The sequence below is a fragment of the Orcinus orca genome, chromosome 7, assembly GCF_937001465.1.
Source record: "Orcinus orca chromosome 7, mOrcOrc1.1, whole genome shotgun sequence".
Classification (NCBI taxonomy): domain Eukaryota; kingdom Metazoa; phylum Chordata; class Mammalia; order Artiodactyla; family Delphinidae; genus Orcinus; species Orcinus orca.
In genome coordinates, this window is record NC_064565.1 from 88,813,783 (window position 1) to 88,820,077 (window position 6,295).

Here is a 6,295-nt window from a genome sequence, read left to right on the forward strand (position 1 = left end):
AATTTCTGGGTTCCAATTCTGGGCACCTGGAGGGTACTATGCCCCAATGACAGCATTGCCCATGATGCAGTCACCCTAGACTTCCTTGGGCCAGACAGGTGGGTTTTCGAGGTTATGGAGCACACTGTTTTATCTATTTTAGGCACAGTTTGGACATCAAAATGGATCTGGCTTGGATAATTGATGTCCTTAAAGAACTGGTATTATTGCATTAAATTCTGGGGGTATTTAGGGAAAACACTGCCAAAGTGAAACTAGATATATCCAACAAGGCAGTCAACTTGGAAATTATTTTTGGGAAAGTAATTACTATTTCCTTCTCTTCCATCATTGTTATGGATGGAGTCTGATGGGAAGGAAAGCTTCAAGGAACTTTTTCCCACTATGAGATAATATAAGAAAACTTTCCACCTCAGACCTGAAAATAAATTCAAATTCAAATTCTGCATTTAGCTTTCTTCACACCTCTCTTCCTTTCTCACATTTCACATTTCACGTTAGTTGTCTTCTTTCTATATTCAGCTTGGAGCGCACATAATAAGGAATAGCTTTAAATTTTGGCTAAATCTTATAGGTCAAGCAAGAAAAAGTTTGAAGTGGTTCTTTTTAGTGGTAATTAAGCAACCTCTGCATCTTCAGAACAAAACCCACCAAGAAAGCTTGTGCCACAAAACCTCACCACCATCACCACAGGCCTGGTTCAGGAGCCCAAAAGACAGCTTGAGGCATCTACCAGCTAACCACGGGGTCACTGTGCAATTCACACAGGCACCCTTGGTCCTTCCATTGGCTGTTTGACTGAAATAGGAGGCCGACCTGAGCAGTGTGGAAAAGAGGTGAGAGTCACAAGCTGTTTCTCTGTGCTTAACACCAGCTGCAGCTAATACTTATTGAGCAAACAAAATATATTAGATGGAAATACATTTACTGTGTTAATTTAATTACCACATCAAACTAAGGAGGCAGGTATTGTCATTATTATTTTCATTTTACAGATGAGAAAACTGAACCCAGAAGTTCAGGCACTTGCCCAGTGAGCCTGCAGCTACTAAGGTGGGGAGCTTGGGTTCAAACCCAGAAGGCCTGGCTCCAGAAGCCCAGCTCTTAATCCCTGCACCAAGCCCTGGGCCTTCTGGGTGAAGCTGTGTTGCTCCAACAGAGTTTGGAGCCAACAACAGTCTGTGAAGGAAATCCAGTTTTTCTGTTCTGAAATCAAATTGTATTCCACTGGAAAAATTCCTGGGCACTGGCGTGTAATAAACATCACGTTTGAGAATGCAGCAGAACTTCTAATTTTATATACTTGGATGAAAAAACTCACTCGTATAAACTATTGTGAAGAACAGTGAGCCTCACTAAATTAAATAAAAATGAACAGCTCTGGAACTCGAAACTAAGATGAGACGTTATAGAACAAATGACTCCATTACTGGGGTTTCTGTCACATATGACATTCAATTTTTGAGGCTGAGATCTCTAAAACTTTAGCAATCACATATGACATTCAATTTTTGAGGCTGAGATCTCTAAAACTTTAGCAATTTGGTTTTGATTTTCTTTGAGTTTGTTTTTTAATCAGTTCCAAACCTACCTGATGCTTTTACATTCATTTCTAAGGCAATGGGTTCCCAAGCACAAATTTCAAAAGAGAATTTTATTACTTCTTAATAATTGCAATAGAAGTAGGGGGCATCCTGGACGCATTTAGTCCTATAGAGAGAAAAAATAAATGGGATTGCCTGGGGCTCTTTCTTTGCTTTGCTCTCCATTGCTGTTTAGACTTTTCCTTGTTCATATATAGTAGTGGCCAGTAACAAACTAAATAGACTACTAATCCTTAACAAGCAAATCCTGCAAAGTAATAGAGTTGGGTTAGGTGAGGGTACGGCCTCAAGGAGACCCGGCAGTCTCAGAAAAGGCTTTATAAATACCCTTTGTTGGAGTAGCAACACCTAGGGATTGGGTAGGTGCTGACCTCTGCAATCCAGGGATTTTATCTAACCTTATTTTATTTCTTACTCTTCATATCATTTGAATTTCGACACCTCTTTATCCAGTATATTTTTGCCTAATATCATTGTGTGAGAAGAGATCACACATTAAGTACTAAAATGCCAAGTCCTCACTTAGAAATGGACATTGATCCCAATATTTGATAGGTTGGGCAGTAGTGTGACCATAGGCTAATTCCCCAGAATGTCTGGCAAATAAATGCACTGACCATTCTGTTGCCCCAGATGATGGCTCTGGTAGCATACATCTATGGACAGATAGGTAACACAATGGCTAAGTCACCTTAGGGTTCATATATGTAAGTTGCAGTTTCATGATACTAAAACAATGGCTTGATCTGGTTTTCCTGGTGTAGTGGAGGAGATGTTTTTTTTCCCCCTGGAAGTCTTTACTTTAGGAGCCTTGGGGGTGCGTGTATTAGTTTGCTAGGGCTGCCTAAACAAAGGGCCATAGATTGGATGGCTTAAACAACAGAAATTTCTCATAATTCTGGAGGCTAGAAATCCGAGATCAAGGCATTGGGAGGGTTGGTTCCATCTGAGGGCCGTGAGGTAAGGATCTATTCCAGGTTTCTCTCCTTGGCCGATAGATGCCTCTTTTTTTCCCCTATGTCTTCACAGGCTATTTCCTCTGCGCATGTCACTGTCCTAATCTCCTCTCCTTACAAGAACACTGGTCATACTGGATTAAGACCCACCCATCTGACCTCTGTTTACCTTCATTACCTCTCTAAAGGTCCTATCTCCAAATACAGTCATGTTCAGGGGTGTTGGGGGTAGTAATTCAACACATGATTTATAAGGGAGACACAATCCAACCCCTAACTCTGGATAACCTCATTTATTCCAGGCTGTTAGAGAAGAGATCCTTTGCTTTAGAGCTAGCCTTCAAAATTACAAGTTGAAAAAGGCTATCTTTGGTATACACAGTCTTCTTATTTTTTTTCCTGGATCCTTTCTCCACTGTGTTGTCAGCATCTTCTTTATCCTAATCAGATTCTCCGCCTCACCCTTCTGTCTCCCTCCATCATCAATGCTATGCTATCTCTCGAGAAAGAATCTGATATAGCGAAGCAATTTTAACTCAGGGCAATTTGCACATTATGTCCTCTCCAGAATAATGTAGTGAAAGGCTTTGTGTTCACTTAAAGGAAATTCACCTATCAATGAGTACATCAATAGGTGGTATGGGGGAGGAGGTGAGATTTTCCTTGTCTCACCCCTGAAATAACAAGAGGTAGCTAGACACCTACTAAATTCACCTATTTATAAAATTGTTTCTCGGATCAGTGGGGGCATCACCCCCCCCAACTCCCCCAGCATACACACAAAGGAAATAGGCAATAAACTCAAGCAAGAGTAATTGAGGAAAGTTTAATAAAGAGACTATTTGCAAAGGTGTAAGCAGGGTTAAAGAGAACCTTAAGAGATGGAGAAACATCCCAGGGCAAGCAACAGCAGGAAGCCGTTACCACCTCTAGATCTGAAGGTCAAGGGGAAAGAGTGCTTACCAGAACCCAGCAGAGCCAGGGATAGCGGTAGCTGTGAGAGGGCTCCCAGATAGAAGCTATGGTTTTGAAGGGAAGCAGTCTAGGGAATAAGTACTCAGCTTCACTTTCCTCCCTACAATCTCCCCCAGCTGGAAGCACATGCAAGGCAGAGGTTGAGGAAGTTGATGTGGTCTGTAGGGTCAGTCTCCCTACAGAGCAGGGTGGAAAAGGTCCTTCTCACACCAGGGGTTTCATTTCTTGTTGCACATGAGGTAGCTATTCAAGGCCTTGGAACAGTCAAACAATGAGTGCTAATTCCAGGCCCCCATTTTTCTCCTTCTCTATTTTGAATGTTGAAATGACTAAGAAAAAGCTTCTCTTAATCACTGTCAATTATTTAGTCTAAAAGTTTTTTTTTAATAAATTTATTTATTTTATTTATTTTTGGCTGCGTTGGGTCTTCGTTGCTGTGCGCGGGCTTTCTCTAGTTGCGGTGAGCAGGGGCTACTCTTTGTTGCGGTGCGCGGGCTTCTCATTGTGGTGGCTTCTCTTGTTGCGGAGCACAGGCTCTAGGCACGCGGGCTTCAGTAGTTGTGGCTCACGGGCTTAGTTGCTCCGCGGCACGTGGGATCTTCCAGGACCAGGGCTCGAACCCGTGTCCCCTTCATTGGCAGGCAGATTCTTAACCACTGCACCACCAGGGAAGTCCCTAAAAGTTTTATTATTCATCCTACCACAGTGAGTTTTCACACTGTGCCTTGGACATTTATTTTACCCCCAGCATCAAGATGAAGGAAGCGTTTTCCCGTTTGTGCCTGTGCAGACTTTCAGCTGTTTCTGTCTGACCAACATTCCTTTTCCTCTTTTCTAGTAACAGCACCTTGATTTGCCTTTAGGGCCCACTTTCCTCCAACTTTCAGTTCAGGTCATTGGGGTGGGACTGACCTTGCCCCTGGGCTCCAGGGATAGGCACATGACCAAGCCAATCAGAGCTCTGCATCTCCTTTGCCAAAGGGACTATTTCAAAAACATGCACGTGCCCCGTATCAGCCTAGTGCATCAGACGTAGGGCTTCTGCTAGTGCTGCAATAAGCTGTCACATTTGCAAGGCTGGGAGAATGTGACACCAATGTTCCTTGGAATAACCTGCTTCAGAATGAAGCCAGCACAGAAAACAGCAGGAAGGGGATACAAATAAAGATAGATTCTTGGATCTAGCTGTACCTAAAGTTCTGTTGGACTTACTTTAGTTTCATTATGGCTTATAATTCTTAGATAAGCCACAATTCTTTTTCTTTTCTTAAGACAATTTGGGTTTCTGTCATTTATAATGGAAATTCCTGGCTCATATATTGCTTTATGTTGGGTTCTACACATCTTGTTCATCATCAAATGGCATGGGTTCACTTCCGTTCTCCGGTGTCGCACGGGAGGGACAGGTAGGTTAGCATTGTTAAAAATACATTTGTCAGCAGAAAAATAAAATACTTTACAGGCTGTCAGCTGACACTTTTTTTCTTGAGAATAGAAGCCACCTAACAATGATAAAGAACATCACTTGTTTGATGAAATAATGCAAAATTCAGACATGGGCCGTCCAGAGGAATACAGAACAATAATTTTTAGTTTTCGTTTATAGTGACAAGGCTACTAGAGCAATGAAAGATACAACACACTTAGAAACTATTCTGGTTTCTTATAAATTTTTAAGCTACGTTAACTATATTCCAAGGCCTCTTTCCCTCGGTCTGGGAAGGATATGCAGAATAGTTCTTATTACATTTTCTGTGTGTTTTACTATTATTCTCTTTCAGGCCATAAATATGTTTCCAAGGCTATTGCCAGAGAAATTTTTCAAAGCTGGAATAAGTATGTATTCTGCCACATTTCTGTTCAGGCTTTTTCCATCTAACACTAAATAATTGAAAGAATAAAATTCATTCAATCATTTGGATGATTTTAAATGGCTATGAAGACCTATTTTAATTTATAATGGGGATGCATATCTGTATATGGATTTGGGGTTCATTGGAGCTTCACTGAGGGCCGTGACCTGTTGCAAAATGTCTGATAAAATGGAAGGAGAGGCCTCCTGAGAAGGTGCTGGTTGATCATGGGACTGTGTAACGCACTTTAAGACCTCTGATACTATTATCAAATGGCCCTTCAGAAGGTTGTATCAATGTTCACTCCCACCAGCTGTGGAAAAAATGCCCATTTTCTTACCAAAACTGAACATTAGATTTTATTTAATATCTTTAAGATATCATTTTAATATCTTTTAAATACTATTTTAAAATATCTTGGCAAACTTGGTAGGACAAAAAAGTATGTCATGGTTTCATGTATCTCATTTCTCTTTGCTTACTAGTGAGCGTGAACTTGTTTTTCTTAATGTGGATTTTGGGCTTTTGCCTTTCTTCTTCTGTGAATTGCCCGCTTAGGCCTCTTATCTGCCTTTTAAAGTTAGAGTGTTCATCTAATTAGGGATGACTTGTAAGAAGTTTTATATATGATCACACTGGCCTTTTTGCTGTCATTTAAATTGCAAATAGTTTTCCTGCCTTCACTGTTTGACTTTTAGATTTATGATGCATGAAAATTTGTGAGTTCTTATGAATTAAATTTATTAAGATTTTTTCCTTTATGTTTTATTTTTCCTTTGTTTTTAGGTTTAATATTGATTTTTTAAAACTTTATTTAATTTATTTTATTTTTGGCCATGTTGGGTCTTCATTGCTGTGTGCGGGCTTTCTCTAGTTGCGGCGAGCAGGGGCTACTCTTTGTTGCGGT